The 20,142-nt window shown below is 36.6% G+C and overlaps 1 protein-coding gene and 1 pseudogene across 4 annotated transcripts in view; one reads left to right on the top strand and one right to left on the bottom strand.

Moving 5' to 3' along the window:
- The window catches only part of Diaph2 (diaphanous related formin 2), an 890,957-nt gene that overhangs the window by 46,906 nt on the left and 823,909 nt on the right, over positions 1–20,142 (bottom strand). The window lies entirely within an intron of this gene.
- LOC105743974 lies at positions 5,931–7,040 on the top strand (annotated as a pseudogene).

The raw sequence follows: 20,142 nt of genomic DNA, 5'->3' as shown, positions 1-20,142 counted from the left end.
TTAGACCAATGTCATACAATTGCAGACTAGAATTCATCTTCTGACAATATATATCTAAGTATAACAATGACATATCTTTATAGGGCCTTCTATAAATGAAGTGTTAAATAAATCATAGAAGGAAGAAAAAGGAAAGAAAAGAGCTAAAGATGACACAGCTATTTTACTAATAATAAAACTTCAGGAATTGCAAGATAGCTCAGCAGTCTAAAGTGCTTGCTTAGGCAAACTTAGGCAGCCATGGGAGACCACAGTTAGATCCCAGGACCACATAAGGCCCCAGCCCTGCCAGCAGGGCAGTCTGTGCCAGCCAAAAACAACCAACCAAGCAAACAAACAAACAAAAAACCCTTCAAATTTCAGTTTTAAAATTCATACAAAGAGACATTATCCAGGAAGCATTAGTGCTATTGTTCATCATCATTTGCAATTATGACAAGAAATAAAATCACATTTAGAATTCTAAGGTTGGTGTTATCAGACAAAACTGCAAAGTAGGTAAACTTCCCTTTGTTTCCTGCATTCCTTCCCTGCTGCTTTTCTGTGGATGTACGAGACTCTCATGTCTCTTTTCTCCCACTCCCTCTCCTTCTTCTTCTCCTTCCTCCACCTACCTTCTTTTTTTGACAGTACTGGGGATTGAACCCAGGTCCTTCATACTGCGTTACTCCTAAACCCCTTTTAAATATTTTTTCTTTTAATTTTGAGACAAAGTCTTACTAAGCTGTCCAAGTTGAGCTTGAAGTTCCAATCCTGCTTCAGCTTCTCAGTGTGGTGGGATTACAAGGATGTATCATCATGTCTGCTAATTCCCCATCAGACAGACTCAGACAGGCCTTCTCACTCCTTACACTCCCTTACTTCTTCCATTTGCCTGGCTCGTCAATAAAATATTCCATTCTTTCATATTCCAGAAAGTAGCCAGTGATATAGTTAACATGGAGGTGAGAAATATTGATAATATTAACTATCTTCCTCTATATTTTATAGGAAGGTCTTATTTAACATAAAAAAGAATCCTGAATTGATATATGACAAGTATTTGGGAGGTCTTTTGGGGACAAATGAATTGTCTTCATATTCTTTGTTACCCTCTCCTCAGAAGAATCTTCTTGAGAACTTCCCATTACACTTAGATTCTGAGTTTCAAATGCCTTGGGAAAAATGTAACTGAACTCAGAATGAAGAACCAATTGCCTGAAGTCTGTATATGAAAGAGATTGTCCTTAACTTATTACATACATATTTCTATAGTATTGCTTTTATAAAATTGTCCTATGTTTAGATAAAGATTTACATTAAGAGTGTTACACATTGACTTCCAAAAAGAAGTCTTAATTTAAAAACACATGGAAAGGAAGAGTTAATGCTTAATTTGTTGTCTCCCTTTTTCAATTCTTTTTCTTTTTTCTCTTCTTAATTTCTTATATTTTTTTCTTTTTTATTTCTTCTTCGAATTTTGCAGGTATATATCAGGTAATATGAACAAGTACTTCGCAGACACACTATGCATTACAACAAATACTGTCAATTCATATTATTTTGTTTAGGAAATTCTGTTTCATTTATAATTTTCTGTTTTAATACTATTTTGTACTCTCTTTTAACAATTAAAAAAACATATCTAGGCATTATTTTAATTGTTTTGTTTCTTAGAGGAAATCAGAAATAAAAATATGCATATGTACTTCTCTTGGAGGTGTACATAACTTAAAATATTATATTTTTGAGGATCATAAGTAAATTATTTTGTAGACTGCGGATCTGTGTGATGTTTTCTCATGATTTTACACAGGGTATTCATTTTTTTCAGAGAAGTCATTGCAGATTAAAAGAGGCTAAGTTCACATGAACAGAGAATTTTAAAATAAAGGATAACAGTAGGGGAACTGATGAAATTTGAATAAACCCTACAGTTTAAACAGTGTATCAGAAATATTAATTGACTGATGAAAAATTTACCTATATAAAAGAATATTATTTTGAAAAAATATAGTAGTCTTTACTTATCCAAAATTTTACTTTTCATGGTTTAATTTAAAATCAGCCAGAGTTCGAAAATATTAAAGAAAAATTCTAGAAATGAAAAATCCGAATTTAGACTGTACATCATTCTAAGTAGCATGATGAACTGTCATGACACTCTATCCTGCATATGGTATAAACAGGCCTTCACCTAATGGATTATATACTACCTGCACATGAGTCACTTAGGAAGTAACTGTCTTGGTCATCAGACCAACTGCTGTGTCATGCTTGTGTCCAACTAATCCTCCTGCAGTGACCTCATGTTTTGTCACAGTGTACCTCATTTCATCTCATTATGCAGCTAGTGTCAACTCACATCATCACAAGAAGGAAGCTATAGTATAATGAGTTATTCTGAGAGACACCACTGTCACATAACCTTTATAACTGCATGCTATTATAATTGTTGTATTTTATTACTATTTTTGTTAAAATCTTCCTCTAACTTATGAAGTTTATCATAGATGTATATGTAGGAAAAACAAAGTATATATAGAATTCATTAGTATTTATCATGTTAAGAATCCAGTGAGAATCTTAAATGTATTTTCCAGGAACAAAGGGCCTCTCTGATACACTCGTAAGTATTTAGGAATAAGGAAGGATCATATTACAACTTATTCTCAGATATCGAAAAGATTTTTGGGTGTATGTGTATACAAAGAAGCATAAAGTAAATGTGGTGAAATGTTAATATTTGAGAATCTGGATGGAGGGTATATAAAAATTCAGACAATTTTTTGTAATTTTTTCATGTCTGAAATTACTTCAGAATGAAATATTTTTAAAGCTACAGAATAGTTACAATATGTTTACATACAGGTTACTTCTACACTTACATATATACTTACAAATACGTGAAAGGCAAGTTTTAATCTTAAAATATTAATTTCTAGGATCAACTTTCCAATTAAAATTAAACCCAAATACGAAAGCCATTTAGCAAATCAGAGTATCTACAAATTAGTTCACAATAAGGGAAACTAAAGGAAAGCAATTCAATAAAAGTGAATTAGTAATCACAAAATATATTAGAAGTACTTTAGAATTCATTTCTTTTAAAATCTAGTATAAACATTTTGTTGGTACTTGGTACAAGTAACTCAGAAAAAGTCTGAAATTGTTTACCTTTGAAAAGTAACATATGTAGGAATTCATTTTATTTCATTTGAAAGCAACTTAGAACTTTGTTAGGACATCTCTTCAGTTCTTAACTGGCATAAGAAAAAGCTTTCAAAAGCATTATACAATGTTTACATTAATCTTTATCCTTTGGCTAAATAAGCCATTTTCCAGTAGACCAAATTATATTGTGCTTTTATAGATTCTTTTTAAGGTATCATCGTGAAAAGAGAACATAAACAAAATTATATATGCTAATACATAAAGCCATTCACAAGAAATGAGAAGCTATTATACTTTGTTCTAAAGTCACTTTGAACTTTGGATAGAAGTGGAGTTATACTTAATCCTCAATGCCCACATCACTGTATATTCAATTAAATTAGATTAGAAAACTAGGTCATATCATTAAGTGCTAGTGGCCTTTCATGATTAAAGAAAAGCAACGTGGCTTCCAGAACCCTCCTGACATGGTATTCTTTCTTGCCAAAGGCATCCCTACTCTAGAGCATTAAAAAGGGGGCTCAAAACTAGAACTCACAACAAAGGTGCTCAGGAGAATTATAAAACTATATAGTGATTTATATAGTTTGGGGAAAGTTGTATCATTATGTAATCAAGAAAAGGTAGAACAAATTCTCTTTAATACAAATGACTTTAAAATCTGTATGATCACCAAATATGTGTGTATGTGTGACAGAGACACACACATATACACACAAAGTAAGATGAATGAATGAATAAATGAATGGACTCAAGTGTTTGGCTTTGAATTGTACAAAACACTTTGACATCTCTGGATCTATTCTTTTTCTCAGAAAGGAGTGGTTTCAAATGTCAGATATTAGAGCAGTGGTTATAACTTAGATGTTTCTCAGTAACCACTTGAGCTTTTCCCTTAACCCTGATGAACCAAGACCAGTTCACAGGAAGTGATGCCCAATTCTCTGTAACTTATTTATGGAGATCAAATATAAGTAAGATTCTGAAACAGAGCTATGACATGAAGCAGTACAGAAAGCAAAGCGTTCAGAATTAGATCTAAGGTCAACTCCTAACTCTTATGGTTTGCCAGCTGGATGATCTTAGGCACTATATTTAATTTTGTCAGGTCTTAATTTCTTCATGTATAAAATGAGGATGATGATACTTAGCCAATGAAAATCCTTAATAGAATCAACAAAGTGGCCTACAATTGCCCTACATTGATACAAAAGTCTTTGCTGTGTGGGTGAAGAGGTTATAATGCTGTAGACTGAAATCAAGTATGGAAAAACAAACACTTTCAAAAGTGATACTAGAACAAGTTTTTTTTTAAAGGGTTATTTACATCCAATCTGAAGCCTTATTTAAGCGGAGGCCTGGTTGTGAATCTAAATAGCTATGAAGAGAATAGTGCTTGTCATACATAACCACCATGTGCAGCAAAATATTATGGATTTGCTGACAATTCTCAATTATCCACAGATGAGTATCTAGCTTTTGGCCTTTACCACTGAATTCTCTCTAGTTCTTGTTGACTCATCTAATTCTTCTTGTTGACATTTATCATTTTTCCTTTTATGGTTTTTGGAAAACACAAACCAAAAGAGAAGATCTATTCAACTTAATCAGACAAAATGTTTCATATACAAAGAATAGTGCAAGTTAGACAAGTGTCTAAATTAGACAGAAGAAACTGCTTGTGCAGTTTTACCAGTAGGCTGGTGCTGCTATAGATCCCTAAGGACAGTGGGAGAAGCAGACAAAAATGTAAAGCATCCAGAGATCTGCAGCTCTTCTGACTGAGCTTCTTGTGTTAGATTTCATTCCTTCATGTGAAATACAATAGCTGTAGTACACGTGAACCACATCCATATTCAAAAGCTTAGTATAAAACCAAGTTCAGCGTAAAAATAATTTGGAGTGGTGTGTGTTACTTACTTTCTCTTAACTTATATAAAAGACACTTCAAGCCATGTGCTGCTTGGTATTTGAAGAAAAAAGGAGGGGGGCAAATGAGTGACACACCTAAGTTCATTCAGTAATACTGCACACAGCCGCAATGCACTGTCCACCTTAATGCCTCTCTGAATGTGACTATAATTCTCCACTGCCCAGTCGATGGATATCTTAGCAGCAGTCTCACAGCCAGATGTACTGATGGATACTGCATGGTGCGCCTGGGCTAAGAAAAAAGGAGTAGAGATGAAAGAAACCTACAAGATTTTATGCCTGTTTATCAGTGTCTCAATCATGTATACTGATTTAATGGTCCTTAAATCGAAGGTTATGGGACAGAAAGATATAGCTGAAACTAAAAATTAAGACCTACATTTTATTAATTTGATATGTTAGTTTCTCTGAGACAGAAATAAGATAGCCTGCTGGGGAGATGGCTCAGTAGAATAAGTGCTTCCCTGGAAAGTGCAAGGGCCTGAGTTCAATCCCCGGTTCTGCCAAAAAATAAAATAAAAATAAGTAATAAGGTAGCCTGCTTTTAGAGACTGAGTTGAAATGTAAATAATTGTTAAAATACCACTGTTTGACAATAATTCCATTTGGGGTAAGTATTGTTTACTTTAAAAACATTATTTAAACATCATTCAAATTTGTGCTACTGAATTGAGTCTTCCTTTGATTTCCATAGGATCACCTTATAGACTCAGGCGTATGACTTGGCTATATATTGTCTCATTTGAATTTAAGAAACTTCTTTAAGTTAATAAAAAAAAGGCCTGCTGAGTCCGCATGAGTACATCCGCTTGCTTCTCTGCCGCAGTCCACACCACTACCAGCTCGCCATGGATGATGTTGCTGCGCTCATTGTAGACAACGGCTCCAGCATGTGCGAGGCCAGCTTCACGGGAGATGATGCCCCCTGCGCCATCTTCCCCTCCATTGTGGGGCACCCAAAGCACCAGGGTGTCATGGTAGGCATGGGTCAGAAGGACTCCTATGTGGGAGATGAAGCCCACAGGAAGAGAGGCATCCTGTCCCTGAAGTACCCCATTGAGCACAGCATTGTCACCAACTGGGACAACATGGAGAAGATCTGACACCATACCTTCTATGAGTTGTGTGTGGCTCCTGAGAAGCAACCTGTTCTGCTGACCAATGCTCCTTTGAACCCCAAGGCTAACTGTGAGAAGACCCAGATCATGTTTGAGACCTTCAACACCCCAGCCATGTATGTGGCCATCCAGGCTGTGTTGTCTCAGTACACCTCTGGCCACACCACTGGCATTGTGATGGACTTTAGAGGCAGGGTCACCAACACTGTGCCCATCTATGATGGCTACGCCCTTCCCCACTCCATCCTGCATCTGGACCTGGCTGCCGGGACCTGTCAGACTACCGCATGAAGATCCTGACTGAGTGTGGCTACAGTTTTACCACCACAGCTGAATGGGAAATTGTGCATGACATCAAGGAAAAGCTGTGTTATGTTGCCCTGGACTTCGAGCAGGAAATGGCCACTACTGCCTCCTCCTCCTCCCTGGAGAAGAACTATGAGCTGCCCGACAGCCAGGTGATCACCATTGGCAACAAGTGGTTCCGCTGCCCAGAGGCTCTGTTCCAGCCCTCCTTCCTGGGCATGGAGTCCTGAGGCATCCATGAAACCACAACCCCATCATGAAGTGTGACGTTGACATCTGCAAGGACCTCTATGCCAACACAGTGCTCTCCGTGGTAACACCATGTACCCAGGCCTCGCCGACAGGGTGCAGGAGATCATGGCCCTGGCCCCCAGCACGATGAAGATCAAGATCATTGCTCCCCCGGAGCGCAAGTACTCTGTGTGGACTGGCAGCTGCATCTTGGCCTCGCTCTCCACCTTCCAGCAGATGTGGATTAGCAGGCAGGAGTAAGACTTTGGCCCCTCCATCGTGCACTGCAAATGCTTCTAGGTGGACTGTTACTTTGCAGTATTTCACCCTATCTTGACAAAAACCTAACTTGCGTGCAGAAAATGAGGTGAGATTGGCATGGCTTTATTTGTTCTTTTTCTTTTTTGTTTTGCTTTTTGTTTTGGCACTTTTGACCGGCGATTTAAAAACTGCAGGTGACATCAGTCAGTTGGAGTGAGCATCCCCAAAGGTCTACAATGTGGCTGAAGACTTTGATTACACATTGTTGTTGTTTTTTTTTTTTTTAATCATTCCAAATACTGGGGCTGGGGAGATGGCTCAATGGAATAAGCACTTTCCTGGCAAACGCAAGGGCCTAAGTTCAATCCCCAGTTCCGCAAAAAAAATCATTCCAAATATCATGAGATGCATTGTTACAGGAAGTCCCTCATCCTCCCAAAAGCTGCCCACCCTGCACAGAGGAGGGCCCCGGCCTCCCCGAGATATGCAGGGGAGGTGACAGCACTGCTTTTGTGTAAATTATGTAATGCAATTTTTTTTAATTTTCACCTTAATACTTTTTATTTTATTTTATTTTGAATGGTCAGCCATCATGGCCCCTTTTGTCCCCCAACTTGATGTATGAAGGCTTTTGGTCTCCCTGGGAGTGAGTTGAGGTGTGGAGGCAGCCAGGGCTAACCTGTACACTGACTTGAAAAGAGTTCAATAAAAGTGCACATCTTAAAGGACAAAAACTAAATAAATAAATAAAATAAAAATAGATTTTTTCTATCACTGACAATGAACTATACCCTTCCATTTTAATTCACTTAAAAAAGAAGAAAAATATTAAAAAGTAAAAAACAGCTTCTGAATTCATTTTTCCCCATTAAAACTAAGCTGAAAACTGGATATCCAATTTACTACCAAGAGGCTATTCAAATATTTCTGCTCAACCCCTCATTGCTTCTAAATTCACTCAAAGGCACGATTATTAATTCCTTCTGACAGAAAATCAAGATTTAATGAACAGCTGACAGCCCATAGGAATTACAGGGTGAAATTTAATATGATAGTTTTGACTAAATATTGTGCATTTACATATATGAGAAAAACACATGCAGAGTAATGAACTTACCATACATATTCATTCAGCTATTATATTTTTCTCTAATAATTAATTTTAAGACTTATACACATTATCAAGTTTTAAAAGAAAAAGTTACCATTTTTCCAGTATTAGTACTCAAGTCCATTTGGGCAAATGGCCACAGTACTTGCTTCTCTTTGTTTTTAATTCAACTAAATAGATATTTTCCAAGATACTACAGGAGGTGGAATAAAATGTTTCCATGACTTAGAACCTAATTAATGGTGAACACAAGATACAGAAACAACTTCTACCCACAGAAGAAAGAAGGTGCAATGGGGTAGGAATAAGGAGAGGTAGCACTTGTTTGGCAGTAAATGAGTATGGCTTAGTGGTTTGTTAATTCAGGAGGAAATTTTTTTGTGAAAGGAATTTGTGTTTGAAATGAGCCTTGAAGAATGCATAAGGTGAAAATGATGAACAAAGCCCTAGAGGTAGGAAAGGGAAGATATAGCCAGAGAAAAGGGCATCATTCATTTGGGCTGGAACACAGGTTCGAGGAAAGGAGTAGTGGCAATATAGACAGAAAAGTTCTATCAGAGGACACATTATAAAAAATCTTCTACACCAGGCCAATCAGTTGTTTATATTGAAGTGTTTTATGCTCGTCTCACCAACCATATCCTATGTACGTCAGGTGCAGAGACTATTTACATATACATCTTTGCTGTTGTCATGGCAGCCATGTATACTGTTTGTGTAGACAGTCGGTCAGCTTTACAAATCCAGGGAATTGAATAGATTGTAAACTGTTTTTCGTGGATTTTTATTAACTTTTGCTTAAGGCTTCTTTTTATTTTCCTTTTCTATTCATATGTGATTGCAATAAATAAATGCATAATAAATGCATTCATCATAGTGTATGGGTACACACACATATTGTATCCCCTTCCTTTCTCTCCTATATCTTCCAATCCTATCTCCATTAAGTCTCAGGCTTGAAATGGACTTTCTACTATGAAAACGTGGAGAGAATGTGCTAAGCCCAGTGATTCAGAGTCTTTTGAATCTCACCTAAAAAATGCCACTGTTGAAGCTCAGGAAGTCTATGCAGTCTGCTGGCCTTAAAAACAAAACTATTAAAGTAATATTTTGGGAACATTTTATATGAAAACTGAGTTGCGCTCAGTAAAAATGACATGGCCTAAATTATTTTATATAGGGTTTTAGCTTTTAGATATCCTTTGTAGGGAAATAATATCAAAGCGAAAACTGGTGTGGAATGGATAAGATGCAGCAACTTTGTACCTTTTGCCTTTCAGCCTCTCTTTTTAGAGGAAAACTACAACAGAATTAAAAGGAGCTTGTAACAATCAGCACATACATCTTATTTAGTTGGTAATGACAACTGAATTACTTTGCTTGGAGACATTCTAATACTGATTCATCATGGAAAATAATGTACATTTAAGTATGTATCTTGTCTATTTAATATTCTATAAATTTGCCAAAGAGTACACACTTTATATGTTTGGAATACAATATAAAAGATAAGCCCTACCAGTTTTCTCCTTCTCTTTTGGCTATAATTTCAGGACAAAGGTAGATAACAATAGGAAAGAACACTGCTTGGGTTTCTAATGAATAAATATAATATAAAATAGTCTTTCTTCTATTAAGGGTCAATAATTTACTTACAAAAATGTTACAACATATTAATAATATTATACTAGAGCAGTAAAGAATCAATTTACACAAAATGTTATTGATTTTTCTGAGAGCAATAGATAAACCACAGGCCCTGACACCAACAGGTACTCAATGTTTATTTAATTAATAAAAAATAAATATGTCTGATTGCTACTAGCATTTAAGAGACTCAAGAATATAATAAACATGCAAAAAACATAAAACATGCTAAACTAAGGTTCTACTAAGAATACTATAAGATGATATATATCAAAAGTGATTTTACCTAAGAATGTTAGACTTGTCATGATTTTTTCGTATTCCTTTAAATTCTGCGATAGACTAAATATGGACACATATGTGTAGCATCTCCCATCTAGAGGCTGAATCTACTTTACTACCTATTTAATCTTGATTTGTGCTTGTGGTGGCTCTGGCCAACAGAATGCAGTAAAATTGATATTGTATGACTTTTGACCCAGGCCTCAGGAGGCTGTAGATTCCCTTCTTCATTTCTTGGATCACTGCATTCTCCATGGGAGATGTCCAAACATCCCCCTGAAAAAAAAAATAACTGTGAGATTTGAAGTATTGGGCTGAGAGCGCCACCTAACTGCCAGACAGGTGAGCGAGTCTACCCTGTATCACTGTGTCCCTGTGAACCCTAAAGACAACAATAGTTGCATCAAGATTAACATGAGTTAATCTTGTCATATGCACGATCTGAGACCAGCACATACTGCAGAAGCGTGAATGATTATTATAAGCCATTACGTTTTTGGTAGTTTGTTACACACTAATAGAGCATAGACACATATTGCAATAACCTTCCATTTCTTTTTTCTATTCTGTTTTGCTAATTATTTCCCACTTTTTATCTTTGTCTTAGCCAATGTACCAAGTCTTTCTTGGCTTTTGAAAATATCCCTCTCTTGTTTTCTCTGTCATATATTGTGTATGAGTTTGATACTGAGTTTAGCATGTGTGTTTAAGATCAATACAAGAATACTGCATTCCAAGATAGAGAATTATATAACTATCTTCCCAAACTGTCAGATAAATAGATTATATGCTTCCTTTCACCATATGCCATAAATGTATAAGAATGTGAGAAAGTGCAATGAATGAAATGTCAGTTTTGTACCTAAAATACTATCAAGAAGCATACACTGCGAAGACTTTTTACCTTCAGTTCCAGGTAGCAGTGAAGAACCTTTTCAGAGCTGATGCCCTGAAGGAATGCACTTGCTTAGGTCAAAGTGGGTAAATTCTCATGGCCATGTGCAGATCTATTTATACATTATGCAAATAAAACGTGCATAGTATATTTGAGTTCTCCAAAGAACATTTAAGCCTGAAGTTCTGTGCCTCTACCACTTATTACCAATTACATTTTCATATAAGCCTCAGCTAGGTTCTTTTCCTTTTTCACCCATTACTCTTTTTCGAGCCCATGAACCTACTGCAAACCTTATGTCAGGCAGATTAACATGCATGGTTGTACCTATGTTACAAATTAATAATACCATAGCAACAGCTCTAAAATGGCAAGAAATCTTCTTAATGTTACACCAATCAGATAAAAGAATTTATTTCAAATCAGTGCTGCTGATTCACTGAAGTCATATGAACCCACACCATGCTTGCAAGTAGGCCCATATCTAAAAAGCAAAAGAAGAGTAGATCAACTATCTTCTCAACATTGTCTGGGGGTGAGTGTGTGGGAGAGCTTCTGGTTACCCTGTGCCGGCGGGACCTGCAGGTCCAAGCCCAGGCACAGCGTGGATGAGACCCTCTTCCACCCCCTTGGGATCCCCACCACCACTCCGCAGCACCCTCGTACGCTCCCCCCAAGTGAGAATTTCTGCTGCATTCTGGGGATCCCCAGATCCAGCCCTAGCCCAGGCCTGATGAGTGTGTGCGAGAGCTTCCTCTCCCCGCTACTCAGCATTGTCTGGGAGGAAATTTAAGTATCCCCTTTCCAACATGTATTCTTACAGGGTAAAAACCTTTTAAAGTTCAACATAATCCTAATTAGTAATTTAGACATAATACATCTATATTTTCATAAGGCAATAAAAAACATAAGCTGAATGTCCCTAACCCCCAAATCTAACATCTGACATCCAAACTCTTAAAACATTTTGCATGCTGACATATGTTACAAATAGAAAGTTCTGAAGCTGACCTCATGGGATAGCTTGCATTCAAAAGAGGCAACATTAAAATTACTGTGTAAGGGCCTGCCAAATAGCTCAGGGGAATAGAGCACCTGCAAGCAGATGCAGGGGCTGGGAGTTCAATCCCTGGGCCCGCTGTGCTGGCCCCAACCCCGGGAAATGCTGAGATAGCAATTGAGACTGGGCATGGTGGCACACACCTGTAATCCCAGCTCTTGGGAGACTGTAAACAGGTAGATCACTATGAGTCTGATCTAGTACTGAGGCCCTGAAAACCCTGTAGATCCTTCCCTAAAAAATACAAATAAAATAAAAAATAAAACTACTGTATAAAATCATCATCAGGTCCATTGTGTTACATATATGCCTTAAGTAACACAATGGATTTCATACTTAGACTTGTGTCCCATTGCTAGAATATCCTATTACATTTGTGGAAATGTTAAAAAATCAAAATAAAATGTGAAACTGGCAACACTTCTGGCCCCAAGCATTTCAGATAATACCTATTTAATCTGTATCTTTTTTCCCCCTGTATTTAGTACAGGGTCTACAGGGTCTCACTACATAGATCAGACTCATCGCTATTCTCCTATTTTCAGCCTCCCAAGAGCTGGGATTACAGGTACACACCACCATGCCCAGTCTCAATCACTGTCCTAGCATGCCCCAGGGGTGGGGCTGGTACCGGTACAGCACCCCAGGATCAAACCCTGGCCAGTGCACTGTGCCTAAGCAGGTGTTTAGTCTGCTGAGCTATCTGGCTGGCCTTGTATCTTTTCTTAAACTGTAGAATATCATTTATCTTTGCCTTTGTAGCTTTTTCTCTGTCATTATACCTTTTGGTTGAATAGTTCATGAATCTGCCTCATCCTCACTCCTTTCACACTGTATGGGATTTGTAGGCATTGTTGACAGGCAAGAAGATTTGAGACATTGTACATTTGCTTTCCTCTGTGATAGGTATTTGTTTTTACTTTTCCAAGATTGATATGACATTAGGATATGACTTTGTGAATTTATAATGATTCCTCTAGTATCTATAAAACTCATTTCATCCTATTTAGAAAATGCTAAATGTAAATATTGCAGTGAAAAAATGCTGACTATCCTTGTAAGGATCTAAATGGATTGGGCCATTTGCTAAATGTAATTTACTCTGTTATCATCTTTTAAAAAATATTTATTTAGTTATTTGGTGCAGCATCTCAGTATGCAGCTCAGACTCTAGTGATCCTCCTGTCTCAGCCACACCAGCACTGGGATTACAGGTGTGTGCCAACGCACCCAGTTTCAGTGGTTGGCATGGCTCACCAGGGGTTCCCAGGCTAGTAAGTTTATATAGATCCATATACTAAGTGAATCTTAAGGTAATTGCCAAGTCACTTGTTTGCTCCTTGTGTGCAATTGCTTTAAATCTAAATTGTTCTGCTTTCAGGAATGACATAGGCTGATGCTATAGTCATATCTTGGGTGTCCCCTAAAAGCCTCATGTGCTTGGGATGTAAATGGATCATGGGGGTGACATAATCATTAGTGGATTGGTTTCTCTATTCTTTCAAAAATATTTTAATATACATGCTAATTTGTTTCATTTATACACCTAATTTCTATTAGTTCACTGAAGATAAATTTAAGTTTGAACTTGAAAATATTTTCAGGACTAGGCTTTCAGGAACTTTAATATAATTAAAGATTAGTGTCAAGAAAAGAGAGGGACTATAGTTTTTTAGAACTTACACTCTGAAGAACTTTAGACCTTTTATGTAGACCTATTTGGGAGATCTAATGTTAATAGAAAAGTCTGACTACAATTTTTTCAGATTATAATGCCCCACTGCCATCATTATAGCTAGACTGGGCATAATCTGGCCACCAACAATTTTTCTGTCCATTGATAAGCTTTTTTCAGATATAATATACATGAAGCTATATAACTTAAATATAAGGAATCAAACTCAGGATCTTGCACTTGCCAGGTAGGTGCTGTGCCAGTGAGCTACATTTCTGGCTAACATTTATGTTTTGGTTGAATTACAAAACCACTTGTCGTAATGTAGTGAGTAGATAGAAATATTATAGGCAGTCAGACAGGGCAGGGCTCACAAGAACAATTTGGAAGACAAAGTGACTTTGCAATTTTGGAAGACACAGATTTCAAGACAGAAGAGCAAACAAATACAGTCACATACTTCCCTAGGGATGGGCATCAGGGATTGATATTCTAAATAGGTATCTATCACCTTGAAAGAGCCCAAATGAATCACTAGCCCAACCCTGAACAGGAAAAGACCCCATCTCTTTCTCAAGTCTGCTTGCTAACTTTACTTGCTTCCCCATTTGGTTCTGTATTTAATCAATTTTACTTCAGCAATGGTGCTTGTAATCTCATTGGTTGACCATAGTCCTGTTCCACCTCACAACTACCTGCAAGTTCTCATGGTTTTCACCTTAGATCCACCTCACCTCAAAGCATGATGTTACTCTATAAAAGTGCCTGGAAGAGACAGCTTCCTGAGGACAACCCACTTGGGCCCCCATTCTGTCCCCCTCTCTGATAGCTTTCTTTCCCCCAATAAATATATTCTGCTCTTAACCTTCATTTGTTCCTGAAATTCATTATTCAGTTTTAGAGAATACAAACTCATCCCAGGTAACTTTCAGGTCGGGAGTTTCATTCCCCTATATCATTATTATGTCAGTTTTTATATGTGAGGAATCTGAGCTTAGCGTAGGTGGTGCCTCTGACACAGGTCTTTTATAATTTTCTTTGAAGCCGTTGGCAAAAGCTTCCGTTTCATCTGTACATTAACCAGGGCTAAATCTTCTTCCCAAATCATTCACAGAGTTAATGACAGCCATGTTTGAGAACATGTGGACCTCTATATAAACTCCTTAAGTGTCCTCATAATATTCATGAGAGAGACAGAAAGATCAGAGAATCTGGAAGGAAATCATGATCTTTTATAACTTAATCTCAGAAGCAAATTTTACCATATTTTACTACTGTTGTCATCAGCTAAATTACATAGAAATACTATAGGTAGTCAGACAGGGCCAGGCCCTCAAGGAGACAAAACTGAAGACAAGGTGACTTAGCTACTTTGGAAGAGACAGACACTCCCACTTTGGCCCAGACCTCAAGACAAAAAAGGAAAAAATGCAGCCACATACTTCCCTAGAGATGGGCATCAGGGATTGATATTCTAAATAGGTATCAATTACCTTGAAAGAGCCCTGAAGAGTCATTAACCCAACTTCCAACAGGAAGAGACCCATCCCATATTCATGCCTTCTGGCTACATTACTGGCTTCCTCATTTGGTACTGGATTTAATCAATCTTACCTGAGCAATGGTGCTTATAATCTCATTGGCTGACTATAGTTTTGTCCCACCTCATGCCCACCAAAGCGAGTTACCATGTTCTCTACCTTAGACCCAGCTCACTGTATCATTTTACACTATAAAATTCCCTAGAAGAGACAGCTTCCTGGGGACAACCCACTTGGGGTCCCTCTCGGACAGAAACTTTCTTTCCCCCAATAAATATTCTTCTCTTAACCTCAATTTGTTACTAAAATTCATTCTTCAGTTTTAGAGAACACAAACTCATCCCAGGTACCTTTCAGGTTGGGAGTTTCATTTACCCTATATCACTATTAGCATGAAAGCCAAGAGGAAAGAACCTTAGAAGAAAGAACCTCAGAAAACCATCTTAGAATCTGCTTATCATGTGTACTAATGTTAAAATAAAGCCAACACCCCTACTTAAACAAACTTGAGCTTTACCATCACATCACCTAAGTGGTGTGTGCCTTTTCCAATCTGTCCATCATTTACCAGCTATGATTCTCAAATCTACTGCTTAAAATCTTTTAATGCTTCTATACAACTTAGAGAACAGTGTTGAAATTCCAAGTCTTGTTTTAAAATTTTTTTAAATATTTATTTACTTAGTTGTCATGTATTTATTTATTTATTTGGTACAGGGTATCACCACACACTTTAGACTCATAGTGAGCTTTCTGTCTCAGCCTCCCCAGTGCTGGGTTTACAGCCTGTACCACCACACTCAGTTTCGATGGCCGGCTCAGCATGCTAAGGGCAGGTTGGCACAGCATGCAGTACTGGAGATCGAACCCAGGTCCTTGTGTTTGCCAGGTGGGTACTTACACGGCCTAGCTGTCTCCCTAGCCCTCCAAGTCCATATTCAGTCTGGATATGCCTGACTTCTCATTCTACTTACACAAAACTACTTTAAACCACTGAACATTTTCCACCTTTCTGCTCTATATTTGAAATAGCTCTTTTACCATACCTTCTTTATCTTTCTATTCTATTTTAGTTAATGAACTTTAATCCACTCATTTGGGACACAATTCAAATACTTTTCCAGCCATGAATGCTTCCAAGATGCCCCTAATAAAACTCAGCTCTTTCATCTATATAATCATATTTTAGTTTTCATCTCTAGTCAGAATTATAGATATGTGCAATAACAAAACTATTTGAGTGTTTGCATCCCACAGTGAACTGTATACTCCTTGCAGAGATAGCAATCATGATTTACTCGGCTTACTTTTTAACCTTTAGAGAAACTATCATGATATCTTCTTTTTCATTCTGTAGCAAATACAAGGATTTTAGACTTAATTACTTGTGCATAATTTTGTATAATTGAGAACTGTGTTGAATCTCATTCAATCTGATGATATATTGTTAGGTAGGAAAATTTTATGAGATTTCAGGGTATACAATTCTCAATCTAACCTGTAAACTTACTTGAAAAATATGTTATTTATTTAGTATTTACTCAGAAATGTATTCAGAGATGGTATGAAGCCAAAATGCCATAGAAGGCCCAGGGAGACAATTCAGCTGCATAAGTCCCGGCAAGGTCCTGTGTTAGATCCCCCGGTACCACACACACACACACACACACACACACACACACACACAAAGCCATGGAAAGAAGAGGCAAATTATCCAGTGCAGAAATTCTAGAATATTTGAAAGTATCCATGTTATATTATACTCTGGTACAAACATAAAATGGTTAGTTGTCTTTCAGTATATTTGTCACAACTGCACAGTATTGTATTTAAAATTGGTTGACAAAAACACGGAGGATAATTTTCACATAGTTAAAATGTTTAAACATCAGAATGATGGAATTTTTAAGTTGAAAAGCTGACTCCTATGTTATTTGCCAGGGCCAGTAGTGCTAATGTGTCTCCTTAGGCTCCGTAACACATCCGAGTGTTTTAATAACAGGAGTGCTTATTCATAGAAATCTTCACATTTCACATTTAAGGCAAAAAAGGTACTGAATTTTTAGAGATTAATTTTGTCTTTGTTCATAGACTGTTGTGTCCAGCTTGAGTTTACAATGATATCATTTTAACCTTATAGTCTTTATGATACCTAGTTGCAGTTTTCTTGAATTCCTCATTTAGTGAACTGCATACCTATCAGATTTCCTTGGTATTACAAGTATTTACTTTATATGGTATATCCAAAAAGGATAAGGAAATTATATTTGTTAGAAAATACTTTTCCTATGAATGCTTAAGGAGTTAGAATGAATACTTGGTTGTTCATGTGAATTGTGTCCATTGATGTTACCAGATACTGGGGCCATACACTTTTAATAATTTTTTATTATTTTCAAATTTTCTATAACATTTAGTACCTGAAATAGTAATGATTATCAGTCTCTCATCAAATATCAAATTACATTTGTATACTTTGCCATTTAAATATTATGCATGTAGATGGTACTAACATTGGGCAATACCTATTCCTTATCACACCTAAAATATTTATAGTACTTTATATTTTCACAAACTTTCTACTAGTTTTAAGAATTTCAATTTCATATCATGTCAAATTTAAATTTCCCAATATACCTATTTTTAAATTAAGCTTTTTCAAATAGGAATTTAGGTTTAAACAAAAATTTCAAAGATAATATAAGCGCTCTGCTCTGCCCTCTGCCCACTTATTCCATAATAGCTTCTTCCTGCCCTAGGATCTCATCCAGGGTATCATGTCACTTGCAGCTATTACATCTCTTTGGGTTTCTCTAGACCATGGCACTTTCTCACTTTCCTTGCATGTGACGGTCCTGAAATTTTTAAGTAATAACAGTGAAATGTTTAGTAGAATGACCTACACTTTGGTATTTTCTAAAAAAGTTTTCCTCGTGATTAGACTGGAGTTATATGTGGGACAGAGAGGTAAAATGCTCTTTTATCACATGAAGAGAATATAATATCTACCTGCATTATCACTAGTGATGTTAACCTTGAACCACCTGGTGGACCAACCTAATTTGCATAATTTTTGTTTTTCCAAAAGGCACCAGAGACCTAATGAAGTAATGAAAAAATTGTCAAGGTTTATGGGAATGTTGAAATTATTTTTTGATGAAATGCTAAAATTGTTTTTATTTATGGAGAATGATTAAGTATAAATGATTATATTTTAAACATTTTTTTTAATTTTATTTATTTATTTGAGAGAGAGAGAGAGAGAGAGAGAGAGAGAGAGAGAGAGAGAGGCCAGCTCAGCCCACCAGGGGGCAGGGCTGGCTGGCATGTGGTGCTGGGGGACTGAACCGCGGTCCCTGATGCTTTTGCCAAGCTTGTTCTAAGTAGGTGCTCTAGACCACCGAGCCATCTCTCCAGCCCTAAATGATTATATTTTAAACATAAAAGATTAAAATTAGGGTTGTTACCCTGAATGGAATTTGTCTTTTAAATATTTCACTAATATACAAAATATTTATTGCAATAGCTGCAAATATACTTTACTGAAGGGATAGTGTTATAAAAATTAACTTTTTCATGGTAATGTTTGACAAGTCTCATTTCTAATTCTAAAATATGACCAGGATATTTTATTAAATAAATGATACACATGATTTATAATAATAAAATTTTTTTAAAGTTAAAATACATATATGCAATTCTAGCTACAAAGGATTTAGGTAACTTGGAAGAACAGAAAGGAAGAATAGAAAAATATAAAGTAGATAAAAAATGACTGAATGGATGAAAAGTAGGTGGGGCAAAAAGCAAATGAAGTTTCCAGAAAAATAAAGTGGTTGGATACTATGGAATCATGTCATTAAGTAATTTAAAATGCTCTTATTGTTTTTCAGAAGCAATGAGGGCCAGGGATATAGCTCAGCAGTGAGTGTAAGTGCCTGCCTGGCAAGCACAATGTCCTGAGCCTGTGCCCTGGTATCAAAAAAAAAAAAAAAAAAGAAGCAATGAAAATTTGATTAGACTTAGAGTACAACTTGCTGGAGAGCATATATAAAGACTTCCAAAGGAAAGAGTCATTTGCTTATAACTTCTGCTCATTTTAATTGAGGTAGAGTGAGTAGACTACTTAGTGAATGCAGATTACTGTCATTCCATTGAGAATGATTTCCTTTATTACAATGCTGTCACAGTAAATCAACTGTATTTAGAAAATTACCAGAATATATCATTGGGCTCCCTCACACACTCCATTCCATAAAAAATGAACATAAGATAATTTGGAACTATTATAGTAAAGACTAGTTCAGGTAAGAGTCATCAATAGTTGTTGAATGCAAAGGAGGAGTTGATGTAAAACAATATATTTACATGGTCTAAAGTAGAGACACCAGGCAACGTATTGATCAGATGATCAAAACCAACACCACCAACGACAGACGGAAAAACATTATGTGCCTACATAAATCTTCACAGTGACATACACTGTTTATGTGGTATACCAAACAGGAGTGCATAACCTCAATTAATCATGAGAGAAATGTAAATTGAGGAATATTTTGTAAAATAACTGAACAGCAATTTTCATATTTAACAATATGATGCTTAGTTATACTTTATATATTTGGGGTTTTCATATATGAGAAACAATGCTTTTGTGTTTGATTTATTTCACTTAACGTTATAGTCATAAGGTGCATCCAGGTTCCTACAAATGAGTTTATCCTTCTTCATGGTATAGTACTGCACTAGTATAAATACCACACTTTCTTTATATACTCATCTGTCAATGGACGTATAGGCTGCTTCCAAGATAGAGTGATTATGAATTGTGCTGCTATACACAGGAGTTTGCATGTATCACTGCAATATGATGTATGTAACTGAGGAAGATAGCCAGAAGGGGAATGGCTGGGTCAAATGGGACCTCTAG

This window comes from Octodon degus, unplaced genomic scaffold (assembly GCF_000260255.1).
Source record: "Octodon degus isolate 3935 unplaced genomic scaffold, OctDeg1.0 scaffold00198, whole genome shotgun sequence".
NCBI lineage: Eukaryota > Metazoa > Chordata > Mammalia > Rodentia > Octodontidae > Octodon > Octodon degus.
This window is presented reverse-complemented; position numbering and strand designations above follow the sequence as displayed.